The 26,972-nt window shown below is 38.9% G+C and overlaps 1 long non-coding RNA gene across 2 annotated transcripts; it reads right to left on the minus strand.

Moving 5' to 3' along the window:
- LOC116419456 lies at positions 1–26,688 on the minus strand. Of its 2 annotated transcripts, none has more exons than XR_004229770.1 (4): positions 26,422–26,688; positions 19,203–19,312; positions 18,206–18,262; positions 1–2,257 (listed from the first exon to the last, which is right to left on the minus strand). It is a non-coding gene; the product is annotated as an uncharacterized LOC116419456 (long non-coding RNA). The 2 variants fall into 2 exon arrangements; XR_004229771.1 differs by having other exon boundaries at positions 18,201–18,262.
- Positions 26,689–26,972: the final 284 nt, after the last annotated feature.

Consider the following 26,972-nt stretch of genomic DNA (forward strand, 5'->3'; position numbering starts at 1 on the left):
GATATTCCCTTCTTCTCATCTCATTTGAACCCTAAAAGATGGGTCTAAGGTCTGAGATTGGAACTCAGATCTTCTTGTCTCCAGACCTCACCGAGCCTCTGGTTGTGACAATTTTAGTGAAGCTAATTGGAAGGAACTCCATTTCTATGTGCCCAGCGCTTTGGAGAGCAGTGTTGAAAGCGCCATCTTTTTTTAAGCCAGAGCCCATGTTTGCACGTTTGGGCAAAGCTCCCAGAGACGTGAAGGTCTGCCCACAGCTTCTTGACAGGAGTCTGCCCCTTCTGCACTTCATCCCCTAAGCATGAAACTTGAATGGAGCTCAGCTCTGCCAGTGCCTTGGGCATTCCCTTCTGTCCCAGTCTGATTTCCATCTCATCCAAGAACTTGGTCAGATGTTCTGACATCTGGAGGAGTCCCAGGCGAGGCACAGTCCTTGCAATTTAGGTGAGGCATTGAGTGGTTGCAGGATGCATCAGTTAACAAAGGAAAATGGACGGCAAGGAAGGTTTTTTCCCCCCCAGCTGCACTGGAGTAAGGAGGAAATGTGAATCATACAATGCTCCCCCAAAAACAATTCAAGGAACTATCTAAAGGAAGTGACCAAAATAACTCAAAAACTTGTCGCTTATGTTTGAGGAATCAAGAGAACAGAAGCTGAGATCTCGGGAGAAGGAGTTGGGGGCAAACCGGGGGAGGGGGTTGGGAGGTGACCCATGGTCGGGGTGAAATTTCTGTGAGCAAAGTTTATAAACTTTTATTGCCATATAGTTGTTTGATCTCTTCCAACCCCAGGAAAGACCAGTTTATGGTTGAGGGCATGGATTGGGGGGAGAAACAAGGGTTTCCCTAGGAAATTGAGCCTTTCCCTGTGGGGACTAGGTCATGTCATTTATGTTTTGACTCTGATTAGAGCGCCCAAGATGTCCGGGGCATATGGCCCATAGGAAAAAAGCCTTTACCCAGAAAAGGTTAGACTACAGAATCCTTACCCATCATGTCTGTTCCTTCTTCCTCTGCTTTGCCAGTCAATTAAAAAAAAATCCCTCTGAGCAGTGAAAGAGTTTTAAAGTCTTTGGGACCCCAGCTAACCAAACAACAAGCCCAGGAGAGGATAAACAGTCCTCTGTTATCACACTCATTACCCTTAGCTTCAAAGGATTCAAGAGTGTTTATACAAAGAACACGAGAATTCGGTGTGTTTATTTTAAAGCCTGGACTTTAATAAACAGTCTTAAAAAAAAAAAACAAATAACACAAGGGGAAAAACCTCCAGCTCTCCCTCTTTGTTTTACACATCAGTCAAAACATAACACTCCCCTTGGCATTGGCTTTAAATACATTTTGTTTCTTTACAAAAGTTCACCATTTATGAAATAGGGAGACTTTATTACCTTTGATCTCCCCCACTGGCCCCTGCCTGGGTTTAGTTCAGAGTTCTCTGGAGCTAAATACAACCACATGTGGATGAGAGCTGCTGGTAAGCGGCATTGGCTGCCGGAGAAGTCGAGATTGGGTCTGGAAATATTAGAAAGGCCAAGGATGCCAAGTGGAAGGGTGTGCCCCCTTGCTCTAGGGAGATCGGTGCCAAATTCCCCCTCTTCCGAGGCCTCTTCCTATTTTACCTCCATTTGTGTCTGGATGGAAAATTGATCTAATCAATCAAGGGCCCTCACAGTCCTTCAATGGGAAGGAGAAAAAAGCCAATTAGAGATTGCTCCACATGGGCAAACCATTTTTTCTAATCCCATATTCATGATTATTTGGAAATCTCTGGGAAGTGTAAGGAGAGAGGAAAAAAATCACCTCATAATCAGAGTCCAGTGTACATGTATCAACTTCCAAAGAAAAAAATAGTAGAATTACATGCTGTGGGAAGGCAGTGGAGTTCATTATTCTTTGAGTCTTCCTCCCCAGGAAACATTCCTGAATGTCCTCTGGTGGTATTATACATGGCTGTGGGTTGATGAAAGGTAAACAGCCAAAAGGGTCATCTCCTTTTTCTCTGTCATCAGTCATGTGTTCCAATGTACCCATCAGGGTCTCTGTGTCCCAAGAGTCTGAGGACCCAGTTTCAAATCCTTCCTTTGATGGGTCTTGAATCCATCACCTCTGCTCCAGCAGGTGAGGAGAATGCTTCATCGTTAGTAATAGCATATCTCTGGGGTCATTTAAGATAACCAGAGAATCCTGCTTCATATCAGGTATTTACTACATCTGGAATCTTGAGCAAACATTTCACTGGACCTCCATCCTTCCTCTGCAATACAAGAGAGATAGACTTACCAAAGCTTCTTTAAACTGAATGTGGGGGTTGTGAAATTATGATTTATTATCAATAAATATTTGATTTGTATACCTAATTTTATACCAATATACCAGCGTCTCATAAAAATTTCTCAGACAAAAGGGAAGAAGCCCTAGAATAGATGACCTCAAAAGTTCCATTTTATTCTAAATCTGTGATCCTAGGAATATCAAACTGAATTATTTAAGGAAGGGTGTTCTTATGGAAAAAACATTTATGTTCTTATACTCTACTTTCCAAATGAGTGGGAGACTTTCTTTTTTTTCAGAGTTATATCAAAAATAAGAAGCTCTTTTTTTTTTTGCTATTCCCAAGTGAATATAGATTCAATCCAACATCAGAAACATTTCTTAAGCACCTAATGGTGCATGGATCCACATTAAATAGGCCCTTGAAAGCCAAGCGAAAGCTTCTGAACTTTTTCCAGTAGACAAGTGGGAGCCATTGAAGACTTTGGAACAGGAGTAACGACCAGATCTGGACACAAAGCAATAGCAGTATAAAGGATGTGTTAGAAGAGGGAAAGAGGTCAAAAGTAGGAAGACTAATGGTGGGGCAGGTAGTAATAAGAGCCTATAATAGGAATGTAGCAGAGGGAACAAAGAATAATAGATGACTGACCACCCACTTGTGTTTAAAATAATTGTATGCATATAACCTATATCAGATTACTTGCTGTCTTGGGGAAGGTAGGAAGGAACGAAGTAAAGGAGAAAAAAAAGTGGAACTCAAAATCTTACAAAAGTGAACAATGAAACTATCTTTATATGTAATTAGAAAAAATAAATATATTGATATACTTGATTGTTGGAAATTTGCTACAAAGATAAAAAAGACTCGGGAGTGTATGAAGCATGGTTCTTGCAAGAAAAAGGTGATCTATCCAGAGGCAGTCCTTGGGCAATCCACCCCTGCAGACCCAGGAATGAACCTTTTATTTCCCATCCTGAAGTGCAAGGTCCCTCTCTCATTGCCCCAGTTGGCTGGGGATGATGTTAAGAAACTTCTTGGTCCTGCCATTGCATGTTCTTTCTTGATAGGTTCCCACTCCTTCATCATACAACTCATGCTCAGAAATGACAGAAAACTCTACCTTTGGGGAGGAGAAGTTAATACTAATTAACTTATTAAGCACTGGCACTCAGTGTTGGAGAAGTTAATACTAATTAACTTATTAAGCACTGGCACTCAGTGCTTGCAGTTACCTTTCACCCATTTCTTGTTTAAGGGTAATTTTCAATCAGTTTATCAGTACTGCAGCTCAATATCTTGTTTTGTAAAACTCAGCTGAAGTGACCTCTTTCTAAGTCTTTTGTCACATAGAAATACGATTCTACTGATATCTCACACTGATTAATCAATGGTTTTCATTCACTCATCCATCCACTTATTTATTCATTCCCAGGAGACTATATAAACAGCAGTACCACTAATAAAGGTGAAGTTGACCATTTTAGAGGAAAGATAATGAATTCAGTGTAGAATATTTTGGTTTGAAGAGCCATCAGGTGATAGAGACATCTACTTCAAAGACAATTACTAATGCTGATCTCAACAAGAGATAATCATTTTCTACACAGAGATGATAGTGGAAACCATGAAAATGGATGAGATGTCAAAGAAAGTTTAAGGAGAAAAGGAAAAAGGGATAAGGATAAAACTTATGAAACATTTTACCTTAAGAGGCTGAGAAGAGAACAAGGACTTATAAAGGAGGGAGAGAAAGGGCAGACTACTCACTAAGTGGCAAGGTCACCACCTTCTTTCTGCAGATTTTTCCACCTTCTTTCCTCCTCCAATTAGGTATCTTCTCCCATTAGTATGAAAGCTTCTTGAAGATAGGAATCATTGTTTTTCCTTGAATTTATATCTCTAGTGCTTAGCACAGAGTCTGGCATGTAGTAAGTACTTAAACATTTTATCAATTTCTCTTCCTGGTCGGCATTAATATGATCTTATACATAGGATCTTAGCAAAACAGGAATCCAAATTCGAGGTTACAATTGTGAATCTGGGGGTGGTTGATAGCATCAGGAAAGAAAGATTTGGGCATTGTTTACATGGAGAATGAGACAGGGAGTCAAGTCATTAAGAGAACTGGATAAAGATACTCCCAGAGGTGCCTTCCTGCCTTGAGAGAGAAACAATGAGCTCTGTGGGGTTCCAGGGGAGAAATCTTCCCTAAAGCACTTGGATTGGTTTTCCCATTTCCTCCTTTGTACTAATTGCATCAATCCCCCTTGAAAACATACTGTTAAAACATCACCTGGACCAGAATATCTGCCATTTTGCTACTGATCCATCATAGAGAAGGCTGACCTACTTAACACATCCAGGAAAACTGGCTGCATATGTTTTGCCAATGCTTGGTTGGTTTCTATCCCCTTCGTTCCTGACCCCAGATTTAAAATTGGCCATGTATCAAAAGTGAAAGCGGTAAGTTCTTTCCAGAAAGGGAGGCTAATGGTTCTAGAAGACTTTTCAAGCTGTGATAGGAAGGGGAGGAATAAAACCTGCCTAATGCTTGCCCACAATGGGGCATGCTTGATTAGTGGGCCAGCTGGAAAGTGTTCTTCACCAGATCATTCTCCCCTTTAATCATGGGAGGGAGCATGGTGGTACAGTAGGGTAAGCATTAACAATGGGGCTATCAATGACCCAAAGGACAATGGGAAGATGCAAGATGGATTCAGGGAGACAGCTTCCTTTTGCCAAGCATTACTTTGGCATTTTAAAAAGCTTTAGGATATATGAAGAATATGTATGAACAGAAAAAAGTGGCCCAACCATGCAGTAAGAACAAGAAACTATGTGAACAATCCCCTGTGATACAATGGTCCCCTAAAAATCTTAAAAGAATCAAAAAAAGCCTCCTGTGCTTTGAGTCCATCTTCCACAGAACATTTCTACAAGAACATTGATAAGAATCATGAATGAGGGGAGAGGAGATTTCAAGAGAGGGGATAATAAATCCCACAAAGTACCAAATCAAGTCCCAACCTCTTCTCAGTTGAAGCAATACGAACTTCACTGTTTTCAGATCCAGTCTGCATCTAAGAGGACAATATCTTGTTATTTGAACTTTCTTATTTTCCTTTAGTGATCGTTTTACCTCAGCTCACAAAGATTAGCCAAAAGTCTGGGCTAAATTATGGGCTAGTTCACCAACTCACACCTACTCTGATGGCATCAGAACAGTGATATCCCCCAGCCCTCAAGAGGTTTTCACAATTTTAGACTCAGCTCTAGTATGGATAAAGGCCCCTTTGCCTCCTATTATAGAAGACATAATTCAGTTCAATTCATAATTGTTTATTAAGTAATAATTGTGCTAGGTGATGAAAGCCATACAGAGTTCAGATAAACTTTCTTGAGGTTTATAATCTAATGATCAGAACATTATAGGCAAATAAGTATGATTCAAAGAATTAGCCTTGGGGATTAGAGGAAAGGAGTGGTATGTAATATTCTAAGGATGAGCAGTCTTGACCAACTGAGAAAATCAAGGAAATGGAAGAAATGTCATTTGGGTTGGACTTTGAGTAAGAATTCAATTGTCAGTGAAAAGCAGGGAATAGCACTGACAAAAGTCATGAAATCTGGATGGAGGAGGAGGAAATGAGGCGTGTGTGGAATAGGTGAGTAATCTAGCTTAGTTGAAACACAGATTGTATGGAAGGGAATGATGTTAAATAATACTGGAAAGATAATCGGGCACCATCTGCTTGGGGAGAAAACGGAATGCCAAGAGGAAAGGCAAAGGAAACCCCAAAAGGTGAGCAGAGAAAGGACATGCTGGATCTATGTCTTATGAAGACACATAGCAGAAATAGCTTAGAGTTGGGAAGGGGCAGCCAAGTGGCAGTGGTTAGAATACTGGGTCTGAAATCAGGGAAACATCTTCCTGAGTTCAGATCCAGAGTCAGACACTTACTAGCTGACTCTGGGCAAATCATTTAACCTGGTGTAGCTCAGTTTCCTCATCTGTAAAATGAGCTAGAGAAAAAAAATGGCAACCACGCCAGTATCTTTGCCAAGAAAAACCCAAAAGGGATCATAAAGAGTCAGACATGACTGAAAACAACTGAACAAAAAACAACAATGAGTTGGGAAAATATTATAAATGGGCATCAGGCACCAAGGATTTTCTATCCTTTTAACTCGAGTATGATGTGGGAATCAGGCAGAGCCCAAATGGGGCATTGGGCACAGCACAGGTAAGGTTTGAAAATTGTACTCCTGTAGTGTATGTTACTATGTGTAGGAAGTTTTGAGTCCTCGTTGCTCCTCACAAATAGAACAAAATAAATATTTACATGAATATAAAAATTTTGTAAGAGAATATTAAATCATGCTAAACAATGAACCTCTTGGTATTCTTCTTCCCATATGTATTACACTTCCAGTGTCTACAAACTTAAACATCCTAGTCCCAGATTTTGATTACAGAGACTGGCCTCCCATTTTGCCATTAACTAGATCTATAACCTTAGGCAAATTGTTTCATCTCTACCCTCAGTTCATTCACTTGTAAAATGAAAGGTTGGGTTAGATAACCTCAAGGGTACCCTCTGGCTATATTGGGTAACAAGTGGAACAAGGTGGGAGGGTCTGGCTCCTATCAGCTGGCAGCACCCTGGAGGCATGGAGCTTTCAACCAGCACTTTATTTGCCACTGCCAAGTCACTATTATCCCACAGATTTTTAATCTAGGTGGATGACTCATCCCAACTCTGGCTCTTCAGGCACCTACTTAACCATATGCTCAAACCTCCTCTTCCAGTTGCTTCATTTATCTACCTTCACTAAAAGTCCATAAATTAAAACACAGTTTAATCAGATTAATAAAGACATAGTAAAAATAAAACCTTAGTTGCTTACAACATGGAAGGTATATTCTCTTCAGAAGCTTTTCCCAGGACAGAAATTACTTTTAAGCTAAAAATCACTCTTCCCATCACATCATGGCAGTAGTAGAGAACTTTAGTATCTTATCATAGACCTTCCATCTCCCCATGAAATGTACACTGACAATTAATTCATTACTGGATTACAGAGCCCTGTAGAAACTTTGCTGATTCTCATGGTTATAGCTACCCAGGCAAACCACTCGTCTTCCAGGGTCCTGGAATATATATTTCTTTTCTTTTCTTTTTTTTTTTATTTAATAGCCTTTTATTTACAGGTTATATGTATGGGTAACTTTATAGCATTGACAATTGCCAAACCTCTTGTTCCAATTTTTCCTCTCTTATCCCCCTCACCCCCTCCCCCAGATGGCAGGATGACCACTAGATGTTAAATATATTAAAATATAAATTAGATACACAATAAGTATACATGACCAAACAGCTTGTAAAGGAAATCAAAGATGCAGGTGGACAAAAATATAGGGATTGGGAATTCAATGTAATGGTTTTTAGTCATCTCCCAGAGTTCTTTCTCTGGGCGTAGCTGGTTCAGTTCATTACTGCTCCGTTGGAAATGATTTGGTTGATCTCATTGCTGAGGATGGCCAGGTCCATCAGAACTGGTCATCATATAGTATTGTTGTTGAAGTATATAATGATTTCCTGGCCCTGCTCGTTTCACTCAGCATCAGTTCACATAGGAATATATATTTCTTATGTCCCTCTCCATCCCCACAACATAGGTCACAGATCAATCTACAGAGACTAACACTCATGTGATACCACCTGACTCTCAAATCATAGACGGGGAAATGGACTTCTCCCAGCTCTACCATGTCTCTTGGAGGCTATTATCTTTCACTTTCAAAGTCAACACACAGTCCTGATATCAGCCTCTTCCACCTGCTCATCTGCATTGAAACAGGAGACCAAAATGGCAAATGGAGTCATAGCAGAATGGCAGAATATTACAAAAGAGACTAAAAATGCTTTCCTATTTATTGGCTTCATCTTTCTTTGATGCCCAAGTCTCCTTTATCTTCTAAAAATTTTCACTGGATTCTAGCATCCCATACAGCAATTGTTTTTTATCCCTTTTTGCCAAGGAGCTTGAAAAATTCATTTATACTTTATGGTTTCATTTTCTCTTTTCTCCCTCTTCTAACTCACTGAAATTTGGCTGTCAACTCCATTGATCAACTGAACCATTATCTTCAAAATTATTCATAATTGCTTAATTGCCCAACTGAATGACCTTTTCACAGTTGAAATACCACTGATTATCTCTTTCTACTGGATGCTCTACCCAATCTGATCCTACTTGGCCACCAATAGGTCCTAAGACAACTCCCATTTGGTCATTGTTTGGTTCCTGACTGACTCAGATTGAATATAAACAGCAATCATTTCTGATTGACCAGAAATCCTGATTTATTTAGATTTTTGGAGGGACTAGGTAAAAGAGGTCCTTTGCCTCAATTGCTACCTAAACTTAAATCACTGAATGGGTGCAGCCTCAGTTAAACAGATGTGTTGAAGACTTTAGCTTAAAAAGGCTAAGGTCTTCCATTGCATCCAAGGCCAGGTCCAGTCTTCCTGACCTATATCTGACCACTGGACCTAGATGGCTTTGGTGGAGAAAGTGAGGCAGGTGGCTTTGCACAGCCCTCCTTCACTTAAATCCAATTCACTTGCATGTCACATCTCCCTAATGTCATGGATCTCCTTGAAAAAGAAAGACAAACAACAACCCTTCTGTGTCTGATTATCTAGTTGACTGCTCCTCATTCTCTTCTGCTGGATTTTCAATCTTTTCACATTTACCTATGGGTGTCCCCAAGGCTCCTTCCTGGAACCTCTTTTCTTTTCCCTCAATACTAACTTGATTGGTCATCCTATAGGTTCCCACTGATTTGATTATCATTTTTATTATGCTTCTAAGGGCTATAAACCCAGCCTAAAATTCGTTCTGAGCTCTTATCCCATATCTCCAATCACTGGTTGAAGATATAGAAAAGGATGCTCTGTAGACCTAACTCCGAAATCTGAAAATGGAATTTCAAACTCTACTTGTCTCAATTTTCCTATTACTTTTAAGGGTAATTTAATCCCTCATTTTCCTAGGGAGCATATAGGTGGTGCAATGAATAGAGTGCCAGACCTGGAGTTGGAAAGACCTGAGTTGAAATCCAGCCTCAGATACTTACTAGCTGTGTTACCTTAGGCAAATCACTTACCCCTTTTGCTTCAATTTTCTCATCTGTAAAATGAGCTAGAGAAGGAAATGGCAGACCACTCCATTATCTTTCCCAAGAAAACCTCAAATGATGGGCAGTTAGATGGCACAGTGGATAGAGCATCAGTCCTAGAGTCAGGAAGACCTGAGTTCAAATCTGATCTCAGACACTTGACACTTCCTAGCTGTATGACCTTGGGCAAGTCACTGAACCCCAATTGCCTCAGCAAATAAATAAATAAATCCAGGGCAAATCTCATCTTCTGCAAGAAACTTTTTATGGTCCTTCTCAGTGTCAGTGCCTTCCTTCTGTTGAGTGATTACCTTCAATTTATCCCTTCTACATCTTGTTTGTTGTTGGAATGTTGTCTCCCTGATTGGACTTCAGGCAGACGTGAGCTTTTTGAGGTCAGGAACTCTCTATTGCCTTTTTTGTAGTCCTGGTTCTGAACCTACCTTACCTTAATCACTGAATGAGTGTGACCTCAGTCAAATTGGGACCTGGCACAGAGTGCATACTTAATAAATGCTGGCTAACTGACTGACTTTTCACTCTCACTCATCCCCCATACCCAATCTTTTGCCATTCTATTCCAAAACTTTGCTTTTTTGACCATCACAGCCTTTTTTGTATATGAGACTTTCAGTCCAGCCTCACTTGAATCCAATTCACTTGCATATCATGGTATCACCTCCCTCATGTTACATCCTCTGAGAATGAAGCCCCAACAACAAGAACAGCTTTATTCACCAGATGGTCGTTGCCTCAGTTACACTGCGAGCTGACAAAGGCCATGGTCTCCCACTGCCTCCAGGGCCCTCTCCAGCCATCTTGATCTGTATCTGACACTGGACCCAGATGGTTCTGGAGGAGAAGGTGAGGCGGGTGACTTTGCCAGCACTCCCTCACTCAAATCCAACTCACTTGCATGTCATTGCATTGCCTCTTGATGTCATTGTCTTCTTCACAAACAAAGGACAAACAACGGCAACAATAACCCTTTCATTCCACTCACATATTCATCATGCTAATCTAGAACCTCAAAATCCAGAATTCTGTAGTAACTTTCTGATTATTGTCCTTCCTTCGTGTCTCTTCTGAGGTCAACTCGGCTAAAGGGATTTTACAGTACATTTTTAGTGAAGGAAAGTGGGTATACTACAGATAATATGAAATATATCATCAGCACAGCACATCAATCCTCCTCTTGGCAAGTGGGCTCTCCTGTTTGGGAGGAGCCTCTCTTCAGAGGCTATCTTCTATTTACATTGCATGTAGATGTTTGTATCTCCTTATTAAAATGTGACCTCCTTGATCATTATATACTTCAACAACAACACTATATGATGATCAATTCTGATGGACGTGGCCATCTTCAGCAATGAGATGAACCAAATCAGTTCCAATAGAGCAGTAATGAATTAAACCAGCTACACCCAGTGAAAGAACTCTGGGAGATGACTATGAATCACTACGTAGAATTCCCAATCCCGATATTTTCGTCCACCTGCATTTTTTATTTCTTTCACAGGCTAATAGTACATTTTTAAAATCCTATTGTTTTTGACAGCAAAATAACTTTTGGACATGTATACTTATATTGTATTTAACTTATACTTTAACATATATGACATGTATTGGTCAACCTGCCATCTGGGGGAGGGGATGGGGGGGAAGGAGGGGAAAAGTTGGAACAAAAGGTTTGGCAATTGTCAATGCTGTAAAATTACCCAGGCATATATCTTGTAAATAAAAAGCTATAATAAAATTTTTAAAATGTGATCTCCTTGAGGGCAGGGACAAAGTCTTTGCTTTTCTATCTATCCCTGGTATATGGTACATACTAAGCACATATTTGGCATATATATTAAGCTCTCAATAAATGCTTGTTGGCTGAATGACTGATTAGGAATTGTAAGTTCTAGTTTTGGAGTTCTCATCTGTAAAATGAGATGGAGGAGGAAATGACAAATCACTCCAGTATCTTTGCCAAGAAAACCTCTAATGATAGGCAGTTAGATGGCACAGTGGATAGAGCAGCAGTCCTGGAATCAAGAGGAACTGAGTAAAAAAAAAAATCCAGCCTCAGACACTTAACTTTTATGACCTGTATGATCCAGGGCAAGTCACTTAACCCCAATTGCCCTGCGAAAACAAATAAACAAACAAACAAAAAACCCAACAACAAATGAAGTCATGAAATAAGATGCAACATAATTTAACTTCTGGGTAAGTGACTTGCTCTCTATAGATTTCAATATCCTCTTCTGAAAAATTCTACAAAATCTTGGAATGGATGACCTCTAAGATTTCTTTCACCTCTACAATTCTACAATTTTCTACTTCTATTCATTGCCATGGATGTACATAGAGAGTCACTTCGGAAGCCAATTTCACGGGAATAATTTCACTAAAAATTGTAAAGATTCATTTATAAGTTCTTCAAGTGATTGTCTGTGATTCAAAAATATGTTTTGTTGAGAACTTGTTCTCAAGCCCATTTTTTCTCACAAAATATGAAGCAAAGCATGGGATGCAGGCTATGAAATTAACATGGAGATTTTCCCAGCTTACAATGCATTAGTTAGAGAACAAAACAAGAGACAAGAAGGAAAATGGTGCACTGGAGTTGTGCCTGTTTTGTCTGTACACAAGAATTATCTTATTTACGTTGGATACAAATGAAAGATCTGCAAATGGTAATGTTGCTAACCTAGAATGAACTAGTTGAAGAATCTGCCATTCTGTGTGCTTGACTCCTTTCTGCCTTGACCTAAGTAGGCCTAGATCAGGATTCTCCACTTGTATTCCAGTGCTGATGAGTGGAAGAAGTCACTAGAATGTAAGCTCCTAGCAAGTGGGGATTATTTCACTTCTTGTACTTATATCCTAAATGCCTAACATATTGCCCGCCCATAGTAGATGCTTAATAAATACTCAATAAAATAGTTTATTGAACCATGTGATTGGGTTCAATGTAAATCAAATTATCCAACCATTCTGTAACATGTCCTTCAGTATTCATATCAAACCTTCTCTTTGGAGCTACCCTGTCATCAGAAATTCCAGTCATACTGTACCCTTTCCTTTTAGTACATTCTCAGGCCTGATCCAACTCTACACCAGCTGCTTGGCCCCTTGGGGATGATAATCTGTCTTACCTCATTCTTCAATGATGAGTTTACTCCCACCCCATCATATTTTCCCCATCCTAGGGATTCCAAGCAATGAGTTGTCATTGTACAAACTCCATTCCTCCTCCTACATTATCTGGTTCAACTCCAAACTGACCACTTTCCTGAGTCCCTTACTCCTTTATCTTATCACCAATTTTGTCCTGCCAAACCTTACATTAGTTCTACTATCATTGTCTTCATTCCTATCCCCAAGCATACTGGTGAAACTGGAGAAAATCACAAAACCTTAACAAACTGGATCCATTACATATTTATGTTACATATTCTTCCCTGCACCCTTACTTGCAAGCCAATCCTTTTGCCTCCCCAATCACTTTCTTACTCATCATGGTGGCTTTTCTGAACTTTTTTTATCCTCTCCTCCCCCAAGCTTGGTTCCACCACCTTCCCACATCTCTCAGCTGAGAATCTTGCCTCATTTTTTAACAGAATAATTGAGATCATTTGTGGAAAGTCCATTTTTTCCCTCCTCTTCATCTCATTTCACTCAGATGCCTTCTCCAATTATGTCCTCCACCCCAGTCTCACATGAAGTGGTTCTTTTTTCACCAAGGCTAACCCAACAAGTGATCTGTAATCTCCAAAAGACTTTTCTCTATCATCCCCATACTTTCTCTAATTTTCAAAGTTCTCCTTTTTACTGGCTGCTTCCCTGTCACTTAACAACATGACTATATCTTATCCATCATCAAAATACCTTGCCTTCTGAAGGGCTGGTTAAATGTCAGAAAAACTATTAGCATAATTGACTGTATCAATAAGGAAACTGACTGAAATCATATGATTATATCAATAGATGCAGAAAAAGCATTTGACAAAAACACTATCCATTCCTATCAAAAACTCTAGAGAGCACAGAAATAAATGGAGTTTTCCTTAAAATGATAAATAGCATCTATGTGAAACCATCAGCAAGCATCATAAGTATTGGGATAAATTAAAAACATTCCCAATAAGATCAAGGGTGAAACAAGGTTGTTCATTATCACCATTACTCTTCAATATTGAATTAGAAATGTTAGCTTTATCAGTAAGAGAAGAAAAGAAATTGAAGGACTTAAGAGTAGGTAATGAGGAAACAAAGTCTTCATTTTGCAGATGATATGATGGAATACTTAGAGAACCTTAAAGAATCTATTAAAAAACTACTAGAAAAAATTAATAACTTTAGCAAAGTGGCAGGATATAAAATAAAGCCACATAAATCATCAGCATTTCTATATGTTACCAACAAACTCCACCAAGAAATAGAAAGAGAAATTCCATTTAAAATAACTGTAGATAATATAAAATATTTGGGAGTCTACTGACCAAAACAAAACTAGTAACTGAATGAACACAACTATAAAACACTTTTCACACAAAGTTAGATGTAAACAATTGGAAGAGTATCAGATACTCATGGGTTGGCTGAGCTAATAAAATAAAAATGACAATTCTACCAAATTAATCTACTTATTCAATGCCATACCAATCAAACTGCCAAGAAATTATAGAACCAGAACAGAATAATAATAAAATTCATCTGGGAGAACAAAAGCTCAAAAGTTTTAAAGGAATTAATGAAAAAATGCAAATGAAATTGACCTAGCTGTACCAGATCTAAAACTATATTATAAAGCAGCAGTCATCAAAACTCTCTGGTACTGACTAAATAGAATAGTTGATCAGTGGAATAGGTTAGGTTCACAAGACACAATAGTTAATGACTATAGTAATCTAGTGTTTGATAAACCCAAAGACTCCAGCTTCTAGGATAGGAATTCACTATTTAACAAAAATTGCTGGGAAAATTGAAAAATAGTATAGCAGGAAGTAGGAATTGACTGACACCTTATACTCTATACCAAGATAAGGTTGAAATGGATTAATGATTTAGACATAAAGGGTGATACTATAAGCAAAATAGGAGAGTAAGAGATCGTCTAGCTCTCAGATCTGTGGGGAAGAAAGGAATTAAAGGCCAAAAAAGAACTAGAGAACATTATGGAATTTAAAATTTATAATTTGATTATAATAAATTAAAATGATTTTGTGCAAACAAAACCATAGAGGCAAGATTTAGAAGGAGAACAAAAAATTGGGGGAAAATGTTTATATCCAAGGGCTCTTAAAGGCCTTATTTCTAAAATAAAGAAAGAAATGACTCAAATTCATAAGAATATAAGCCATTCCCCAACTGACAATTTTCAAATAAAGAAATGCAAGCCATTTTTAATCATATGAAAAAAGTTGCCCTAAATCACTATTGATTAGCGAAATGCCAATCAGAAGAACTCTGAAATACCACTTTATACTTCTCAGTTCAGCTAAGATGACAGGAAAAGATAATGATAAATGTTCAAGGGGATCTGGGAAAACTAGGACACTAATACATTGTTGTTGGATTTGTGAAATGATCCAACCATTCTGGAGAGCAATTTGAAACTATGCCCAAAGAGCTATTAAGCTATGCATACCCTTTGATCCAGTAGTGTCTCTATTGGGTCAGTATCCCAAAAAGAGCAAAAAAGGGGAAAAGGACCCACATGTGCAAAAATGTTTGTAGCAGCTCTTTTTATGGTGGCAAGCAATTAGAAATTGAATGGATGCCCATCAATTGGAGAATGTCTGAATAAGTTATGATATATGAGTGTTATGGAATATTATTGTTCTATAAGAAATAATCAGCAAGATGATTTCAAACAGGCCTAAGGAGACTTACATGAACTAATTGATGCTAAGTGAAGTATGTAGAAACAAGAGAAAATTGTATACAGTAACAATAAGATTATGTGATGATCAATTGTGATGGACTTGATTCTTTTCAACAATGAGGTGATTCAAGTCAGTTCCAATAGACTTGTGATGGAGAAAGCCATCTTCATCCAGAGGAAAGACTGAGGATTGAATATGGATCACAACGTATTATTTTCACCTTGTTGTTGTTGTTGTTTGCTTGCTTGTTTCTTTTTTCTTTCTCATTTTTCCCCTTTTGGTCTAATTTTTCTTGTGCAGTAAGATAAATGTGGAAATATGTTTAGAAAGAATTGCACATGTTTAATTTATATTGGATTACTTGCTGTCTAGGGGAGGAGGGAGTGGGGAAGGAGGGAAAAATTTGGAACATAAGGTTTTTCAGGGTGAATACTAAAAATTATCTTTACACATATTTTGAAAAACAAAAAGCTATTATTATAAAAAAATCCTTGCTTTCCTCCATCCATCCTCATTAGCTAGCATCCTTTATATCTGGTGTTTTTCATGGCTAAACCCCTTGAGAAAGTGATATAAAATCAATGCCTCTATTTCTTTTTTTCTCCTCTTATTAATTCTCTGCAGTTTGTTTTCTGACCTTATCATTCAACTGATATTGTTTCTTTCCAAGTTATCAATGACCTTTTACTTGAGAAATCTAATCATCCTTTTTTACTGTTATGGACTTCTCTGCAGCCAAAGACACTATTGCTCTCCTTTTTTCTTTTGAAATTTTTACTCTTCTCTCTAGATTTTTGTGAGAATACTCTATCCTAATTCTCCTACCTTCTTCACCTTTCGTTTTTCAGTATCCTTTACTGAATCTTCATCCAGATTGCACCTCTTCTTTTCCCTCTGTACTACTTCATTTGGTGATCTCCTTAGTTCCCTTAGATTTACTTGTCATTTCTGTGCAGATGATTCCCAGCTCTGCCCTCTTTCTTGAGCTCCATTTGCATTTCCATTTGTCTAATGGACATTTAGAATTGATGTCCCATTGATATCTTAAACTCAATATGTCCCAAACTAAACTCATTCTATTTCCCCCTAAATTCTCCCCCTTTTATTGCTTTCTTATTATTGAAGGCACCACCATCCTCTCAGTCACCTAAGCTTGAAACCTAGATGTCATCCTTAAATCCTCATGCATACTTATCCCACACATCCAATCTGCTATCAAGTTTTATTTCAAATTTTGCATTCTCACCACCCATATAGCCACCATATTGGTACAGGCTCTCATTATTTCACATCTGGACTACTGCAGTAAGATGTTGTTCTTCCTGCCACAATCTGCCCTCACTCCAGTTCATCTTCCACTCGGGTCTCAAATTACTCTTCCTAAAGTACATGTTTGGCCTGCATTCCCTTATTCAGTAAACACCAGTGGCTCCCTATTATCTCCAGAATCAAATGTAAAGCCCTCTGTTTGGCTTTCAAAGTCTTTCACAACCTGGACTTTTCCTATCTTTCCAGATTCTTTACATCTTCTTCCGACATACTCTAGGATCCAGTGATAATGGTCTCCCTTTTGTTCTTCGAAAAAAAACACTCCATCTTTTGACTTCAGGCACTTTTACAGACTCCATACCCAAAATTTCCTCCTTCTTCACTTTCTTCTCTGGCTTCCTTCAAGCACCAGTTCAAATCCCACCCTTTACATGAAGTTTTTCCCAGTCTCTCTTAATACTAACACCTTCCTTCTGAGATTGCTTCCAAATTATCCCCTATTCATCTTGTCTATACATAGATGGCTGAATATCATCTCTCCATTAGAATGTAAACTCCCTAGTGGTTTTTGCTTTTCTCTGCTAAAGTATCTGGTACATAGGAAATAGTTAGTAAATAACAATTGGCTTACTAAGGAATTGATAAACTCTGTTCATCCCATTATTCATGGAATATAAAGTCTAGATGAAAGATTAGAGACTCAGTTTAAGGACAGGTACCTCTTTCATGAAGGCTTTTCTGACCTTCTCAATAATAAAGGTTCTTTCCTTCTTCATATTATCCTGAATTTATCTATCTCTATAGATATTGTTTTCCAAGAATGGAACATAGGGATCTTAAAGATGATGACCATGATGATGACAATAAAGATAACAGGTATTTATATGGTTCCTTATGATTTACAAAAAGATTGATATAGTATATCTTCTTTAAGAGCAGAGATTGTTTTGTTTTTTATACCACATAGGAAAGGAAGGGCAGGTAGAGGAGGAAAAAGAAAGGGAAATATGAAAAACAATATTGAGAAAAATAATGGATGGACAGAAAAAGGTTCATCATTGAGTAAATCAAGGTAAAGTTTGGAGAAAGTAGATTGTGAAAGTTAACTTTGGTCAAATATCTGGGGTGGGGAGAGGGGGAAGGTAAATTCCAAGCATGGGAAAACAAGGAACAGCTAAGTAGTGCAATGGACAGAGCACTTGAGTTTGGAATCAGTATTCATCTTCATGAGTTAGAATCTGGCTCTGGATAATTTCTAGCTGTGTGACCCTGGTTGAGTCACTTAACCCTGTTAGCCTCAGTTTCCTCATTTGTAAAATGAGCTGTATAAGGAAATGACAAACATTTCAGTCATTTCTGCCAAAAAAAAAAAACAAAAAACCAAATGAGGTCCTGAAAAGTCAATCACAACCAAAGTACAAAAAGAATCAGGGTTGAGTGGAGGCTGCTTAGGAGAGCCTGTGCCCAATCTTGATGGTACCCAGTGTGAAGAACGTGTTCTCAAGAAGCAAAGGGTGAGTATTGCTGTGATGTAGTGGACAAGACACTAGCATCAGAGTGAGAAGATTTGGGACTGACTGCTGACCTTACCACTTAAGCTGCCATCAGTGGGATTTGGGGCCAATCCCCATCTCTAGCTTCTTTTTCCTGTGAAAAAAATGAACATATTAGATGAGATGATCTCTACATTCCTTTCCTGCTCTCCATTGTATGGCTAAAGATGAGGCAGGGTGTAGCTAAGAAAAGAAATCAGATTTAGCTGCTAATTTGGACAACATTGGACTCTGTAACTAAATCTTGTACCTGTTGTTTTCCTACCTATGTGTATATTTTTATCCTCCAAACACTGACAGATTACGTGCTGACTAGTTACCTCACAAAAGAGGAGGGATGCTGGAAAACTTAATGGGCAGACCTGTATTCACACAGCTAACATTTAAATAGAAATCTCCAATTCTGAGTGTAGTGAAAGGTGTAGTGGTTAACATAGGAGACTGCCGCCATAGGGGAACTCTTCCTCTTGACTTCTCTTTTTAATATTTCCCCGACCAGGGATCTCCCAAAACAGAAGAATTTCAAGGAGTCTCTCATATGACCACTAGGCTTTTTTCCCCTCGATTATCTTTTCCTTCTTCCTCTAGTCTTTCTCTTGAGGTCCAGAGACCAAAATCCATCTAAGCAGCTTGACCAAATATACAACTTAGAAGAACTGAGGTTCTTGAGATTTTAACATTTGAGAACTTAACTCAAAAAAAATTTTAATGAATGTTAAAAACAAATAAACAAATTAGTAAACAAAAAATGAATGAACAAATAAATGAATGGAAAACACACAAATGAAATAACGAACAAATAAATGAGTGGATAGATAAATGAATGAGTGAATAAATAAATGAGTCAATAAATATTGAAGTGGGATCTGGTCACAAAATTTAACTTAAACAAAGTTCCTATTCTTGCCAGAGTTTAACAGTCTCACAAATTACATGCCTCTTACCCATGTTCTCTCATTTGAAGAATATAATGAGCATATATATACAAAATGAGGATATTATTATTCTAAATAATGGAAGAAGATAAGACTTACAGAGACAACATGATTTGCCCAAGTTGACATCGTGGAGCCAAAACTTCTTTTTGAATCCACTGGAGACAGGCCAGGACCCACCCAGGGGACAACTCCTTGCAGCCATCATCCTAGGAAGCAACATTTGTGGAGAGTCAGCCCAACTAATGTCTCCTGAAAGTGCATCATAGCTACCAAAGACCCAAAAAGAAAGTTCTTGCCACCAAAGTCATTGGCACTGACCAATGACTCAGTTCAGAAACGTGATTTCATCAAGGAAAACTGCATTAAAGAACAGGCATTACTGCCTGCTTTTGCCACTGCACCCTAAGAACCATGGAGCCTTTCCAACTGACTTGTAGCTAAAATCTTCCATGTGTATGTCTCCTCCATTAGAATGTGAACTCCCTTTGTTGTCTTGTTTTTCTGTTTTCACAATGCTTATTCTTTTGCATATAATAAATGCTTAATAAGTGCTTCTTTCATTCATTTATTCATTCAGACTTAAGGTCCAATGTACTTTGGACTTCCCTTAACTTCCTAGATCAAAGTTTCTAGCAATACTAGCAAAAGTTTTACCATACTCCATTATAACTAACAACAGCAGATGTGGTGAGCTCCTACTAGTCATCTTTGAAGAAGACTGGGTCATTCTAGGTTCTAGCCAGTCCCTGCAGGATAGTAGTGATTATTCATATCTACCATTATTTTAAATGATAAAGGCCATCATCCCTTCACACATCCTGAGAAAGGGTTGAATCGGATATACTATGGCACATGTCTATGAAGTCACCTTGGAACAAATGAGCCACAATTAAGATGATCCAAGATTCAGATGCTAAAGGAAGGAAGTGTTGAATCTCCCAGGCTTCCCATCATGGCACCCAGCCATTTGATGACTCATGACCAAAAAAAAAAAGGGGGGGGGATGAAGACAGAAAGACTGAGTGCTTAAGGGAATCTGTCCAACTGGGGCAGGAAGCACAGTGAGCTAGTGTAAAGAGAGATGGATGCAGTCAAGAAGTCCAGGTTCTGGGCCTGTCTTTGCTACTAATCAGTTGTGTGACAGTAGGAGAATCCCTTTGACTCATTGGGTTTTGAGATGTGGCAAGTGAAGCAATACAGATTACTCTCTATCATACTTGCAAGGACAGTTGGAAGAATACTGACTGGAATGGGAAGACCTGAGTTCAGAAGCTGCCTCTGACACTTACTAACTCTGTGACTTTGGGCAAGTCCCTTCCCGGACCTCAGTTTGCTCATCTGTTAAACAAAGGGGTTAGCAGTTCCAATTGTTCAGTGAAGAAAGCCATTTACACCCAGAGAGGGGAGAGGGTAGGAGGAAGGAAGGGAAAATTTGGGACAGAAGGCTTTGCAAGGGTCAATGTTAAAAAAATTACCCATGCATATGTTTTGTAAATAAAAAGCTTTAATAAAAAATAGATAAATAGGTAAACAAAGGGGTTACACTAAATAGCTCTTGAAAGGTATTCCTTTCATAGATAGGTTGAACGCAAGGGACCAGTCCCTCCCAACTCTAAATTTTGTGATTCTATGAGGTAAATCAAAGAAGCAGAAGGTGCTGAGATCAGATGAGGGGGAAATCACTTCTATCCCATCTGAGCGGGGCTCAATGGCTAGCGAGGACTTAAATTTCTTTTCATTTTTTTTAATTCAAAAAGCAGTTATTAAGCACTTATCATTATGAATTATCCTGTGTTAGCCTCTGAAGGAAATACAGAGGAAGAAAAGCTCATGCTCTTAAAGAGTTTACAATTTAGTAAATGATCATAAAATGATTCCATAGTTGTCTCACCCATTGGCTTTCTAACTCTTTACCAAGGCAGCTTCAAAGATCATCTCCTCCATGAAGTTTTCTCTCATTCCCTTAATGGAAAGGGCTCTTTCTCTCATCTGGTACCGTATCATTGTTCTTGCATGTTTTTTTAATATTCAAGTTTGTATTATATTTGTCTGTGAACATATCTTTCTTTAAGATCTTTTTCAGATCTTCAATTTTGTTCTAGGAAACTTAGAACTTTGCTTTCTTGTTCATCCTATGGATTCTTTCCCAGGGCTATCCCTAGTAATTTTTTGCCTAGGGCAGGGAAAATAAAAAACACCCTCTTAAACACTGCTGGAGAGGCTGGTATGAGTAGGCGGAAGGAGAGGAAGCACTATCTAATAGTTTCCTGTTTATCCAAAATATTCTTACCAACTCTGTGCTCAGTTTAGTTATTTTTAGCTACTAAAAGACTTCAAATGCTGTCAGCACCCTCTTAATTTTGATGCCCATGGGCAAAATCCTTGTCATTCTGCCCTAGTTATAACTCTGATTTTCTCTCAAGAAAGCCTCTGGCGAATCACCAACTATGAAGTGGCAGGCATCCTCTCTAGGAAAAATGAGCTTGGCTGCTACTAGCTGAGTTTGGGAAACTCAGAACAAAAGATATGAAGAAGTATGCTGCTCCTTTGAGAAGCTCTGACAGCAGCAGAGACAGACACAGGGACAGGCACAATTTAGAACCACCAAACTGGGCAGGAATTTAGAAATGATCTATTTTAACTAACTCTCCTATTTTTTCATATGAGGAAACAGAGGTTCATAGAGGTTGTGACCAACTTATCCCAAGTAGAACCAAGGTTTTCTGAATCCCATTCCAATTTTCTTTCTACCATACTGTGTTCCCTCCCATCTTTTGAATTTAAATTTGAATGTAAAATTCTCATTTTTACAAATAAAAAAATACACTTTAATTAAAAAGATATGCAAACTCTGGGCTATGGTTGGTTAGGAGCCCCCAGACTCTTCATAATATATCCATTTCATGCAGTTAAGGACCTTGGGGATCTGCAAACATGATCTTTGGTTATTCCAGAAACAGGCACAATCATTTTATTAAACAATTAAATGTTGTATCTGTTGTCTAAATTTAGATTCTAAGCTAAAATATCACTGAGGGCCCTTCTTACTGTTAATTGCCAAATCCCTCCATTGGAAAAGCATCCAAAGACATCATAGGCTTCAAAAGGAAACTGTGGCAGACTGAAATATTCTACACAGTCCCAGATGTTTCTAGTCCCCTACTATTTAAAGTATTTTAACAATTAGGATCACTTGTTGATTTACTAAGGCTTAAAACATGTGATATGTTAAAAGTGATTTATTTTTCACAGTCATTTTTTTTTTAGTCAATTTAGTCAACTCAGATCTTCTTCTTCACAAATCCAAGTTACTCTCACAAATTTGGTTCTCCATCTCTGTCGACTACCATCCAATTGCCATAGTCCCTTGACCCTTCCTTGATGACCAGTTCAACAGTATTCCATTTCCTAAAAGGCAATCCACAGATCAGTGAAGTACCACAAAGTTATACCATAATAATCATGATAATTAACATTTATATAGTACCTACTATGTGTCAAGTGCTTTACAAATATCTCGTTTGATCTTCAAAGCAATCCTGGAATATAGGTGCTATTGTTATCTCCATTCTTAAAAGTTGAAGAAACTCAGGCAAACAGAGGGTAAGTGAGTTGTCCAAGATCACAGAATAAAAGTCTGAGGGTGAATTTAAACTCAATTCGTTTTTATTCCAAATCCTGTGTTCTACCTGCTGCACCACCCAGGTAAGTATTTAGAGTCCTGAGTCCTAGTTCTAGTTCTTCCATAAGCTCACACAGGCAGCTAGTTGGCAAAATAGCACTGGCTCTAGAGTCAAGAAAACCTTCTATGCCTCAGTTTCCTAATCTGGAAAATGAGTTGAAGGAGGAAATGGCAAATGCCTCTAATATCTTGGCAAGAAAATCCCAAGTAGGTTCACAAGAGTCAGACATGACTGAAAAATGACTGCATGACTATAATCCTCTGAAGTTAAGGAGGTTCTTTATCTACCTGGGACTCAGTTGCCTGATCTGTAAAATGTGGTGGTCATGATCCTTGCCTGTTCTCAAGATCTGTAATGCATTAAGTGTGTGATCCAGTTACAACTGGGAGGATTTTCTAGAACAAAAATAATAAACACAGCTAGAGACAAGTACCATTATCATTTCCATTTTGCTGATAAGGATGCTGACATCCACAAAAGTTAATGATGTGCTACAGAGGTAGAAAGCAACAGCAGAATTTGAACTCATATCTTCCTGCCTTGGGGGAAGGCACCCCTCACCACTGTTCTCCTAACTGCCTCATAATTGTCCATTCTGGATAAATAAGTTTCTAGGACTCAATGGGCCAGGAATTGAATGAAAAATTTTCTAAGAAAGTTTGCAAAATAGTACTTTTTGGATTCACCAAGAACTGTGAGACCTCCTCGTAGTTCAGGAGTTCAATGAGGCTTTAGATATAGTTGGAGGGTCCTATCACTGTGGTAAATAAACAAGCGCCCATGGTCACACTGCAGCACATTAACAAAAGATCTGAATTGAATAAAGAAGTCAGTAAAATCACCAAATACTTTGCCTAGTGCCTACTAAATAAGCTTCATGAGGACCAGCGCCATGGAGGTGGCAGTGTCCTAGGAGAAGGATATTACAAAGGTATAAATGACAATTTGACAACTAATTAGATGTGAAGGATGAGAGTGATTGTGGAGTTGAAGATGGTACCTAGCTTGTGAACCAGTCAATTAAGAGACTGATGGTATCTTAAAAGTAATAAGGAAGTTTGAAAGAAGACAGGTTTTGGGGAAAAGATAGTGACTTCACTTTTGAACAATGTCAAGTTTAAGATGTCTAAATAAAATTAAATTTGAGATGTCCATTAGGCAGATGGAGATGCAAGACTAGTGGTAAGAGCAAGGTCATGAGAAGTGAAACGAAGAAGGAGAATAGAATAGAATTTTGGGGACCCCCACAGTTAGTAGGCATGCCATGGATCCAGCAAGGGATACTGATGAGAGAGGGGATTAACGGTGGCAAAGGCTGCAGAGAGATCAGGCCGGGTGAGGATGGATAATAGATCACTGGATTTGGCAAATGTACAGAGTTCTAGAAATGTGATTATTATTAATAGAGTACTTTTGTTGCAGCCAAATCACTTTATTTTTTGTTTTCCCATCATTATAAAATGAGGGTTGGAAAGTGCTTGAGTCAGAGTTCTCTCTGATCAGCTGGGAAGCTCAGTTGGCCAGAATCTCTAAAATTGCTTGTAAAATTTTAATAAAGGCATCTCACACATTTTGGCCAAAACAGAAGGTAAAGCCTATTCCTTTCACATCTGATGCACCAAAAACTTTTCTGCCCTTGGAGTCAAGAGACCTAGATTTGAATTCCAGCTGTGACACTTACTAGATGCTAAGTGACATTCAAATCACCTCACTCATCTGAAGAGTCGTTTCCTCATCTAGAAAAAGGGTTTAACAATGCTTATGTTACCTATTTCTAAGGGTGGTGTTGAGAAAAATACAAAATAAACCTCACAATATTACATAAATGTGAATTATTGTTGTTGTTTTCTACTAAGGGCTCAGCATCCGCACTAAAGCATTCTTCTGATGCTTCACTAGAGCTCAGTTAGTCAACAAGCATTTGTTAAGTACCTGCTATGTGTCAGGTACTGAGCTAAGGATGACAAAAACATGGTCCCCGCCCCCATGGTGCTCATATTCTAATGGAAAGGACAACATGTAAAAAGCTTTGTACATCCATGATATAAAAAAGTAATGAGTAAATGGAAAGTAGTCTGAGATGAGAAGGCACCAGATGAGGCAAGAGGAAAGACATCCTACAGAAGGTGGGATTGGAAATGAGTCTCGAAGTAAGTCAGGAGTGAGAGATAAAAGACTCAGAGCATTCTAGGCATGGAGAGCAGTGCAAAGCTAGAGTTAGGAATGGAATATAAAGTGTGAGGTCAGCAAAAAGGTCAGGGTTGCTAACTAGAATAAGAGGAGCTTTAAGATGAATGGAAAAGCAGCAAAGGGCAGATTCTAAGATTCAGGGTTCACAAAATCTGTACCAGAGAACACAAGCTCAGGCTTATTGTTGTTCATCCTTTATTTTTGAAGAGAACAAATGATATCAGGGAGATATCTTTTTTCCTTTTTATTTTCAAAACACAGGGACAGTTTTCAATATTCATCCTTGCAAAACCTTGTATATCAAAATTTTTTTCTCCCTCCCTTCCCCTCCGTCCCTTCCCTAGATGACAAGGAATCCAGTATAGGTTAAACATGTGCAATTCTTCTATACATATTTCCACATTTATCATGCTGAACAAGAAAAATCAGATCAAAAAGGGAAAAAAAGAGAGGGAGAACAAAAGTAAGCAAATAAGGACAACAGCAAGAATGAAAATGCTATGTTGTGGTCCACCCTCAGTCCCCACAGCCCTGTTTCTGGGGGCAGATGGCTTTCTCCATTGTGAGCTCCATTGGAATGGGGTCAGGAAGCTATCTTGACTTGTGCTAGAATTGGATCGAGGTGAGGCACAATTGCAGTCATCAATCTGAGAGCAAGTGGGTTTTGGTGAATTTGGGGGCCACTATAACTCTTGAAAACCCAACCCACTTTGGTGGAAGGATGTCCCCAGTGAATCCGTGGATCTCGATCAGGGAAGCAAGTGGAGTGTGGTAGCTCAAAGAGAAATTTTAGACTCAACCCTTGTCTATCTCCCACACCTCAGAACCCAAGGAGTGTGACTTACTGGCACAGAAAGCAAGACGGCACCTGAAAGAAAAGATTCCAGAACCAGAGAACTACCCATGTGACCTTGACCAAACCATTTACCATATTTTTTTCCTCTAGAAGATTTAGATAAGGGCAGCTAGGTGGTGCAGTGAATAAAGCACCAGCCCTGAAGTCAGGAGGACCTGAGTTCAAATCTGATCTCAGACACTTAACACTTCCTAGCTGTGTGATCTTGGGCAAGTCACTTAACGCCAATTGCCTCAGCAAAAATAAAAAAATAAAATAAAAATAAAAAATAAAAAAAGGAAGAAGAAGATTTAGATAGATTTAGTTGGATCTGATAGCCTCTAAGTTCCTTCCAACTCAGAATCAGAACACCTGATCTCTAGGTAGCCCTCTGTCACCAGACAGTCGTATGACCCCAGATAACTTCTCTGTGCCTCAGTTTACTCATCTGTAAGACAACATCACATCACCTACCCCCCACTCCACAAAAGACACTGTTTGCCTTCACTGTCTTCATGAACACGAGAACCCAATGGAAACCATAAAACTCTGTGCGAGGGATTGTTTTCATTTCTTTGTTTTGTTTTAATGAGATTCCTGCCCGTACCTCTGTCATTTTCGGTGTCTGTTCTCTTTAATCATCCCTGCTCCTGTGCCATCTCAGAAGCAATCTGTCACCGCCAGCCTCCCCAAGACAGCTGATCGCCGCTCGGGGCAGCGCTGCCCTTGTTAGAGGGACCGGGCTGGAGCCTGTGCGCTTTCCCAACGCCTTCGCCCTCCCGGGACACGGCTGTCACAGCACATCCTGGCCCATGGAGAAGAGGGCTTCCTGACGGGGGCAGGGAGGGCTCCACAGCCTGAAACTTGCATTTGTTTTCTGCTGGGAGGACAAAGCGACTGCCTCGTAACTTCCTGAGCCCTTGTTCTCTGGGGCATCATCTTTGTAGGGAAACGCGGAATTTGGGGAGGAAATGGCTTTGCTAAGATTGGGGAGGGGAAGTGAGTCAATGCTCTTATTAGTTAAAAAATTAATTATTAATTAACCAAATACTCTTATTCCTTGAGTTTAGCAAATTACAACGCATCGGAGCTGCCTGTGTGTTCTAAAACATGACCGCTCACAAGGGACAGAATATCTAATGAATTCTGGGTACCATA

The sequence above is a fragment of the Sarcophilus harrisii genome, chromosome 5, assembly GCF_902635505.1.
Source record: "Sarcophilus harrisii chromosome 5, mSarHar1.11, whole genome shotgun sequence".
Classification (NCBI taxonomy): Eukaryota; Metazoa; Chordata; class Mammalia; order Dasyuromorphia; family Dasyuridae; genus Sarcophilus; species Sarcophilus harrisii.